We start from the raw sequence: 10,000 nt of genomic DNA on the forward strand, positions 1-10,000 counted from the left end.
TCACACACACATATAAAAACATACAAACACACACTCTCTCTCTCTAACACACGCATGGCGCACACGCATGCCTATGAAATTCATTTCTCCTTGAAATTGAAAAATGCCCAAATCATTTTTACTGTAACGAAAGTCTCCATCTTCTGTAATATCCGCTGAAATCGGGAGAGCATGCACATGCAGAAAAAAAAAAACAGAAAGAGAGGAGGAAAGATAAAAAACTAGAGACAGAGAGTAATAGACAGAGGGAGATAGATTGGTTCTCCATTCAGTTTCAGAGAGAGAGAAAGAGAAAGAGTGAATGAGTGAAAGGGTGGATGAAAGATGAGTTGCTTCAGCAAGCGAAGAGCTGTAGGCAGCTGTGTGTGTGTGTGTGTGCGTGCGTGTGTGTGTGCGTGCGTGTGTATGTGCGTGTGTGTGTGTGTGCGTGCATGTGTGTGTTTGTGTGTGTGTGTGTATGTGTGTGTGTGTGTGTGTGTGCGTGTGTGTGTGTGTGTGTGTGTGTGTACGTGTGTTGTGTGTGTGTGTGTGTGTGTGTGTGTGTGTGTGTGTGTGTGTGTGTGTGTGTGTGTGTGTGTGTGTGTGTGTGTGCGCGTGCGGGCGTGTGTGTCTGAGTGTGGAGTAGGTCAGGCAGGCGTGAGAGGTAATGGCTGAAATATCAGACACGGGTGTAGCGTTTCACACTGAGGGCTCCGCCCACATACAGCTGTTGGCTCCCGTGGGGTTATGGGAAATGTACTGAGGTTATGGGAAGACCGGCTGAGCACTGTGGGAAGAAAAGGCAGAGAGGAATGAAGTTCTCCGCAAATTACCTCATTCTTTAGGTGGTGCCTCTGAGTTTACACAGATAGCCCCAGGAGCAGAGAGAACCTCATGTTTTCTCACAGACACTAGTCTCAGTAGACAACAGGGTCAAAAAAATTCACAGCTGACATTTTTAACTGTACTTTGAGTGTATATGGTGTGGAGAACCAATTTGGTCTCAAAAGGAAATCATTTTTTGAACAACATCGTCAGAGTTTACATGTCATTCCTTGTGTCCTGATAGGCAGGTGTAGATATGCCTGTCAGGAAACACTGAATGAAACATAAACTTGGGTTCAAATACACTATGTATAATTTCCCTTTGAAACCAACGGAATTTTCTGTTATCTTCTGATCATCTGCTCACATGTTCCCTGTGTCTCTCTGTAAGTCTTCTATGAGAGAGGATGCAGTTGATTTGAGTGGCGGGGTGAGGCTGCTACTGTGCTGTGTGGTATGAAGGTGGGCTCATTGTGATGTTGATGTTAGCAGCGGGTCCTGGGTGAGTGTGGAGAGCCTCTCCTGACTTGGCATCTGATGTGGGGCTTTTGTATCCGGAGCTGATAGTTGATGTGCCGTGGAACAAAACTCCTGAGAATCTTTGAAGGGCACTTCCCAAAAATAGACGCGTATTGAGTCTGTCTGCTCAATCGTGAGCATCAACAGGCATGCTTGCGCACACACACACACACACACACACACACACACACACACAGACAATGACACAATTTGAATGATCAGAGAGAAGTTTAAGAAGCTGTCTCACTTCAGTGGTTTGACAGGGATTGGACTGCTGGATAACACTACAGAACTGGCTAGAGTAAAGAGTATGGTGACTTGGTATGAGACACATTTACTGATAACACCTTTCAGGGTTCCTATCCTCTTAAAAGGCCATTTAATTAGAACAGCACGATTGAGTTAAGTACTTCTGATGAATAAAGCACCTGATTAAAAATACGCTTGAGAAAGGGGAGAAAGCTCTTCAAACTAAATCCTTCAATGACATTAAAAAAATATAGAACCTATGGTTATGTAATAAAAGCTTAAAACTGAAAGACCTCTCATACTGTCACAAGTTAGTTTTTTTCTGTGTTCAGTTAAAGAATAGAGCCAGTGACTAGTGAGTGTTTTCTGGTGTTCATGGTAACAGCCTCACACTGAGACAGCATGTTCTGGATCAGCAGCGGTGGCGGTGGGAGCTTTGTGAAGTGATGGAATGTTTCCTCTGTGTCATGGGTTGCCATTAGTCTGGCCCCACTCTGTAATGGGCACCACAGCTGGCACAGGGATCACTCCGATGGGCCTGATGGGTGAGGGCTGCAGAACAATGAATCAAATCCAATGACAACCACACAAATACCATCGGTCCACTACCACTCGCAGAAATATCCTGCAAAACATCTCTCACCTCTCCTCGACAAAAATACTAAACCCAAAATCCCCACCCCCACACAAATACCCCCCACACAAACGCATTGAACCTCCCACCACCATAACCATTTTCCAGTGACGTCTGAACTGGCTTCTCTGACAAAGACCACAGCACAAAGGTGACGCCTCACAAAGCTGAAGTGCTTGTTCCAGCTTTGCCACTAGCCAGTCTGATTTTTTCTCTTTCACTCCTGGTGGGGAATGGAGCCATTAAGGGGCACCAGGTGCTTGACACAAATGACTGAAGCAAGGCTCGTTCTGTGGTTGAATGTTCTCCCAAATACACAGACATCCGTGGGAGTGGGAGAACCGCTGTAATATGGAGATTTGATGATATTCTTGAAGGCAGAGAGAAGCTGCTTCATGCTTTTAGAGAAATATTAAGAATATATTAAGCAATCTTTTCCATCATGGATGTGTTAGAACAGGCGTAATGAAGAAGGGGGTGGGGGTTTGTGATGAGGAGCAATGCTTCATTAAACACTGTGGCTGCATTATCATCAAGTTGTTTTCACAAAACATTAGGGCTCACAGATACTTGCAATCATCCTGCTGCCTGGTGTGCCTTTTGCCACAGCCCAAATGGGGTGGGATGCAGGATGGAGGTTTGGTGATGAGGTGGTGATAGGGGTGAGGAGGCAGGAGGAAGGGGGGGGGGAAGAAGGGGAGGGAGGGGTGCGCAAAAAAACAAACAGACAAGGAAATGAGTCTTTTCCAGAGAGGAAATGGTGCCACAATTACGAAAGACACTTGGAATGCATTTAATGATGCTCTGTGAAAAAAGAATGTTATATCAATAAAATGTATCTCCAGAGAAACATTTCATGCTTTTCAATGATATTTTGACAAATGTATCCAACATAGATTTTTTTACGGCACCCTTTTACTTAATGCTGGAATGTGACATAATGTCTGAAACGTCACCTACGCCAGGGATGTGGAATTATTCCTGCAAGTTACAGATCAGGGTGAAGGTCAGGACAAAGGGTTCAGGGGTCAAAGGTTAGAGGTGAAAGTTTGAAATAACACTCTTGAAAAAGCCCTCTGAACCTGTCGGTAAAAGTCATCTAGTGACACTTTCAAAGATTATAAATATCTTAGGTTCACACTCGCATGGTCAAAATGAAATGCATACCAATGTGGAAAAACGTATGCGGTATAGAAGCTGATGAATTACACATTGCTCTTGAATCATGCTTGAACCATGGTGTAATTATGCACCTGTACCGTGATGGTAATAGAATTGCTCCAGCAATTTGAATGCATTGTTCCTTATCTACAGTGAGGAGTGGTGGTACTGACCCTAACAGGAGAGTAATTAAGGTGGGAATTAAAGGTGAAGGTAACCACGGGAACCACGGAGAGGCTCTTAACCTCAAGCTTTTCACATCACAGTCCCATAGGTTTGTAACAGCAGATATACCAGATGATGGCCACTATGACTGCTCATGTAGATCTGTGTGTGTGCTTGCGTTTGTGTGCATGTGTGTGTGTCTGTCGGTGGGCGCTTTGAAGACTTAAGACTGATGTTTGATGTGATTACCACTGCCGCAAGACACTTAATACTGTGCCGTATTTTAGAATCATCAAGGGTGTTACAATGTGTGCGTGCACGCTCATGAGTGAGTGTCTGTCTACTTAGCTTGTCCTCTCCTCCAAAAATGGGTGATAAGACCTGATACGAAATGAGAGGACTCCGTGATTGCGTTGGAGATAGGCTGTCTAATATTCCAGTGGACACTTTGTTCTCTCAAAGGAAATGAGGCTGTGGGTGTGTGTGTGTGGGTGTGTGTGTGTGTGTGTGTGTGTGGGGGGGGGGTTATGAGCACTGCACAGGTTGTAGGCACAATGTCTTCACTGCCAAAGCCCTGATGTTTTTTCTTCTTTCTGCTCTTTTCCTTTCAGTTTTTGAATAACAATATATATACAGTGTGTATATATACAGCCGCGGAAAAAATTAAGAGACCACTTCAAAATTATCAGTTTCTCTGGTTTTACTATTTATTGGTATGTGTTAAAGTAAAATGTACATTTTAGTTTTATTCTATAACCTACTGGCAACATTCCTACCAAATTTCAAATAAAAATATTGTCATTTAGATCATTTATTTGCAGAAAAATGACAATTGGTCAAAATAGCAAAAAAGATGCAGTGTCTTCAGATCTCGAATAATGCAAAGAAAACAAGCTCATATTCATTTTTAAACTACACAATACTAATGCTTTAACTTAGGAAGAGTTCAGAAATCAATATTTGGTGGAATAACCTTGATTTAAAATCACAACTTTCATGTGTCTTGGCATGCTCTCCACCAGTCTTTCACATTGCCGTTGGGTGACTTTATGCTACTCCTGGCGCAAGAATTCAAGCAGCTCGGCTTCTTTTCATGGCTTGTGACCATCCATCTTCCTCTTGATCACATTTCAGAGGTTTTTGATGGGATTCAGGTCTCGAAATTGGGCTGGCCATGACAGGGTCCTGATCTGGTGGTACTCCATCCACACCTTTACTGGCCTGGCTGTGTGGCATGGAGCATTGCCCTGCTGGAAAAAACATTTCTCAGAGTTGGGGAACATTGTCAGAGCTAAAGGAAGCAAGTTTTTCTTCCGGGACAACGTTGTACTTTGCCTGGCTGAGGTTTGTAAAAGACCATAAGGATTGAAAAAAGCGGACTGGAGGGTCTTCTAGTTCGTCTTCTCTGATGAGTCCAATTTTCAGCTTTGCCCAACACATGGTCGTCTGATGGTTAGACGGAGACCTGGAGAGGCCTACAAGCCAGAGAGTCTTGCACCTACTGTGAAATCGGACTCATCAGAGAAGACGAACTTAGAAGAACCTCCAGTCCGCTTTTTCAATCCTTATGGTCTTTTATAAACCTCAGCCAGGCAAAGTACAACGTTGTCCCGGAAGAAAAACTTGCTTCCTTTTGCTCTGACAATGTTCCCCAACTCTGAGAAGTGTTTTTTCCAGCAGGGCAATGCTCCATGCCACACAGCCAGGCCAGTAAAGGTGTGGATGGAGTACCACCAGATCAGGACCCTGTCATGGCCAGCCCAATTTCGAGACCTGAATCCCATCAAAAACCTCTGAAATGTGATCAAGAGGAAGATGGATGGTCACAAGCCATGAAAAGAAGCCGAGCTGCTTGAATTCTTGCGCCAGGAGTAGCATAAAGTCACCCAACGGCAATGTGAAAGACTGGTGGAGAGCATGCCAAGACACATGAAAGTTGTGATTTTAAATCAAGGTTATTCCACCAAATATTGATTTCTGAACTCTTCCTAAGTGTAAGCATTAGTTTGTGTAGTTTAAAAATGAATATGAGTTTGTTTTCTTTGCATTATTCGAGATCTGAAGACACTGCATCAATTTTGCTATTTTGACCAATTGTCATTTTTCTGCAAATAAATGATCTAAATGACAATATTTTTATTAGAAATTTGGTAGGAATGTTGCCAGTAGGTTATAGAATAAAACTAAAATGTACATTTTACTTTAACACATACCAATAAATAGTAAAACCAGAGAAACTGATAATTTTGAAGTGGTCTCTTAATTTTTTCCGCGGCTGTATATACCGGTATGTATATACATGTGTGTGTGTGTGTGTGTGTGTGTGTGTGTGTGTGTGTGTGTGTGTGTGTGTGTGTGTGTGTGTGTGTGTGTATGTGTGTGTGTCTGTCTGTCTGTGTGTAGGCTAATTTTAACTAAAACCCTAGCAGTCTTGGAATTGAAAACAGCTGAAATGAACCAAGAAGAATGGAAAAGAAAAATGCATTCCAATGTCGCCCTAAAAGGCATAAGCATCTGCAAAGAATACATACATATAGAGTTGCTCCAGCCTCTAAGCAACACACACACACACACACACACACACACACACACACACACACAAAACCAAACATAAACACACACACACACGCACACATGTGCACGCGCACGCGCACGCGCACACACACACACAAACACACACACACACACACACACACACACACACACACACACACACACACATATTAAACACTTTGACTTGACTTTGACACACACACACACACAGCTTCTATGCACATCAGTGGAAATGATTGTTGTCCTGTAGAAGATGCATGTAAGAAGCTGCAGATTTGCTTCCTGCCTGTGGTATGTCCTCCTCTCCAGAGCAGACGGTCTGCTGGGGAGTGATGGGATGGCAGGAGAGCAGGCAGGAGAGCAGGCCGGCAGCGGATCTGACGCCTGGCTGACTGTCTGTAATTAACGAGAGCCTGATGAGACCGTGGCTGGGTGACAGGGTGGAAAAGGTGCAGGCTTCTGGCAGGGCAGTCTGACTCAATTCTGTGAATGAACAGTGAAATGTGTCTCCTTTCCCCCCCCACCCCCTCTCACAATATCCCTCCTTCTCTCTGACACCCTCACTCTTTCACACACGTATCCTCTCTCTTCAAACACACTCTCCATCTCTTTTTTTTCCCCCTTTCACGATCTTCACCTCTCTTCTTGACTTGTTTTCAGTCTGTCTGTCTGTTTTTGTCCTTTTCTCTTTGTCCTTTGCTGAAGTCATTCTCACCTGGTGCCCAAAATAAACACACCCTTTTTTTGTCAGCTCAACAGGGTGTGAAGAGGTCTCCCCTTCCTTTACAGGTTCAGTCTGTGATTGTAGTGAATGGTTGTTGATTTTTGGGCTTGACAGCCAATCAAATGACACCCCTCCCATCCGTGCTCCTGAAGCAACATGCTAATTGCCTGTAATAACGTGTGGCTCGTTTCGAGTCGTATAAGTTTGTTTCCATTTACAGAGCTAACTAACACCAGATAATAGTTTTCTTCACACACACCAAATGGGCAGCTATAGGACCGTGAGGAACACTGTACAAAATGGATTGGAGTTGTCGACTGTATCTTTAAAAATCTGGGATCCTAAGGCATACAAGCACTAGGTGATTCCCCATGTTGCCCATTTCAACAATAACCACTGCTCTCACTCTCTTTCTGTGCATGAAATACAATCATGCAGCTGAGATTCTCATCCCTGATCAGATTCGTTCCAGTGCCCTGGTGACTCGTAAGGGACTGGCCTGTAGGTAGCTCATGGTGCACACCTACTGGTGACTGCAGTAGTGTCATTTCTTTGGCTTCTGTGGTCTTTCTCCTTCTTTCTTCCCATTGCACTTTCTCTCACCTTTCACCTTTTCTTCCATCTCGTTTTTTATCTCCATCTTTTCCTCCTCTCTTTCTCCTTGTTCTCTCCTTTCCTCCCATTCCTGCGCTCTCTCTCTTCCTCCTTCTTATTCCCCCTGTCCTCCTCCTCCGCAGTACAATGGATCAGCTCTTATAGTCTATTTGGAGTCTTGGGAAAGCCTATCGATATCTAGGCAGCCGGGACCAGAAAACCTCATCAGCCCCCCCCCCCCACACACACACACAGACATCCAATTTAACCTCCAGCACTCACATGGGTGATGGCAGCTATAATTGGGTGGCGGCGGTTTCCCCTCTTCCTCCTCTTCTGGCAGTCTGGAGCTCAGAGGTGCTGTTTGGTGATCGTGAGGGACAGCGAAAGGGGGGCAGGAATGAGGGTGTCAGACTAGTAGGTGTTACATGCACATGTGTGACAGTGTGAGTGTGTGTGTTTGTGTGTGCACGTGCGTGTCAGCGTAGTTTGTTTATTCAGGTGCTTCTGTGCCACACCCACTTCCTCCTTGGGAGGAGCACCCGCCCACCCCTCCCTCTCCTCCCCTTCAGCGCCTTCCTCATCTTTCCAGAAGGACTGCCACATTCCTGTCATAGCTGAGAGTGTGTATCAGTGTGTATTTTTGGCTCTGGCTCTGGCCCATAGAGCATAATGTGTGGAGTGCGTCCAAACACTACTGATGTGAGCGCATATCAGATTACAGGAACACTCCAAACGGGCTGCAGGTAGCCACTTTCCAATCATCTCAAAGGCACAGTAGCTAAAGAAATCATGAAGCATCATAAAGACTTGGAAAAACAATTACCCTGAATATGTGAACAGTTCCAGACGTACCTCGGCAATGCAGGCCCTTGTTGTCAAAAAGAAAAGGGCAACTAAACCCATCAAATTTGTTACTTCTTATCCATGTACTACAAACATTTAAACACACACTTTCTGTCCTTCACTTGTACGTTCTTTTTCCTGTCTACCTCTTTTTTCTGTCGACAATAGACCACCTTAAACCACCTGAATATAGCAGTACAGACAGTACAGTGGTGGTCTGCACGCACATGGATATAGTGTGAAAGATCCATAACAATCAGTCATCTAGGTTTTACTGAACTTTAGCGTGAGACTGATCCACTAGACTGGTTTGCCTTTTTAATGACTAAGAACAGAATAGTTTAAATGATGTAAATAAAGTGTCTATTGTGGTGCATCTCTGTGTGTGGTCTTCCCTGTGTGCTCTTGCATCACACACTTCTGTACACACCAAGGATGTTGTGTGTGGGAGAGATCAATTAAACGGGCAGGAAGAAACCCAGCTAAGGAATAGAGGTTGTCTTTCTTAGGCAAAAACAGCACATCAAGAGGCACACTGCAGAGATCAACACTGTTTATTCTCCTCTTTCAATGGCACATGAAGTACAGAAAGAAAGCCATACCTTGGGAATTCTGTACACGGATTGCAGAGGAAGTAGTTTTTTACACTCCCTGCTTGCAACTACCCCCCCCTCCCCCCACCCCAAAAAAAAAAAAAAAAGAAACCCTGCAAGAGTTTTTCTGTGCCCCCTCCCAAGAAAATAACTGCAATAATCAAACGACAAAAACGTAAAATATACTTTATCTTTCTATGAGAGAATACATCCGTATGCTATGAACACTTGAACAGTATGATATGTTCTATATCATAAAATGCAACACAAGTCATTTAATATACAAAAAAGGAATAATATATAGGTACTTTTCTTGTTTTTTTTTTTTTTTTTTTAAGTAAGCAACCGACAATCTGCAACTTCTGAGATTTAGTTTTCCTCGCATTGGTGTCAGTTTGGAGATCCATGGGATTGGCTGCTAGGTCAAGGCTGAAGCACTGCAGACTGGATGAGAGAGACGGTACGGGTGTGGGCAGAGAGGGAGGGGTGGGGAGAGACTGTACAGGTGTGGACAGAGAGGGAGGGGTGGGGAGAGACTGTACGGGTGTGGGCAGAGAGCGAGAGGAGAGCACTGCAGAGAGACTGTAGGGGTGTGGACAGAGAGTGGGGGAGGGGAGAGGATGGGATAGGAAAGAGCAAGAGGGAAAAAAGTAGAAAATAAAGAAATAGTAATAAAGAAATTAAAAGAAAACAAAATCGTAGAAAAAATCTTGAAAAAAAAATTATTGAAAAGAAAGAACAGAATGATAGAGAAGGAACTAGAGACAGATAATGGAGAGAGAGGTGAGAAAAGGAGAGAGAGAAAGATAGAAAGAGAGGGAGCAGGAGAGAAAAGAGAGATGAGAAAAGAGAGATGCCTGTCTCAGGTCTGTGTAAAGTGGCCCCATGGCACCAGCGTGCCCTCTCTGAGGATGGCTCTCTTCTGGTGGGGTGAGTAGCGAGTAGCACCAGTCCTCCCCTCACAGCTGTTCCCCATACTTCATACCTCCAGCAGCCAGTCTGCCAGTCAGCCAGCCAGCCAGCCAGCCTGGGTATGAGCCCACTCACTCTGTCTATAAATAACAGAGCCTTTGCGTGTGTGTGTGTGTGTGTGTGTGGTGCATTTGTGTGTGTACCTTTCTTCATACAAATGTGTGTATGTTCTTCGTCTTCGCTTTT

At 44.3% G+C, this 10,000-nt stretch overlaps 1 protein-coding gene across 1 annotated transcript in view; it reads right to left on the reverse strand.

Moving 5' to 3' along the window:
• Positions 1 to 9,014: 9,014 nt before the first annotated feature.
• LOC308372635 (transmembrane protein 47-like) overlaps positions 9,015 to 10,000 on the reverse strand; it is an 18,326-nt gene continuing 17,340 nt past the window's right edge. Inside the window, exon 3 of the mRNA XM_080847877.1 lies at positions 9,015 to 10,000. This exon is cut by the window's right edge and continues 474 nt beyond it. The gene's annotated coding sequence lies outside the window, so the exon portion shown is untranslated.

Source organism: Sprattus sprattus (assembly GCF_963457725.1).
Source record: "Sprattus sprattus genome assembly, chromosome: 1".
NCBI lineage: Eukaryota > Metazoa > Chordata > Actinopteri > Clupeiformes > Clupeidae > Sprattus > Sprattus sprattus.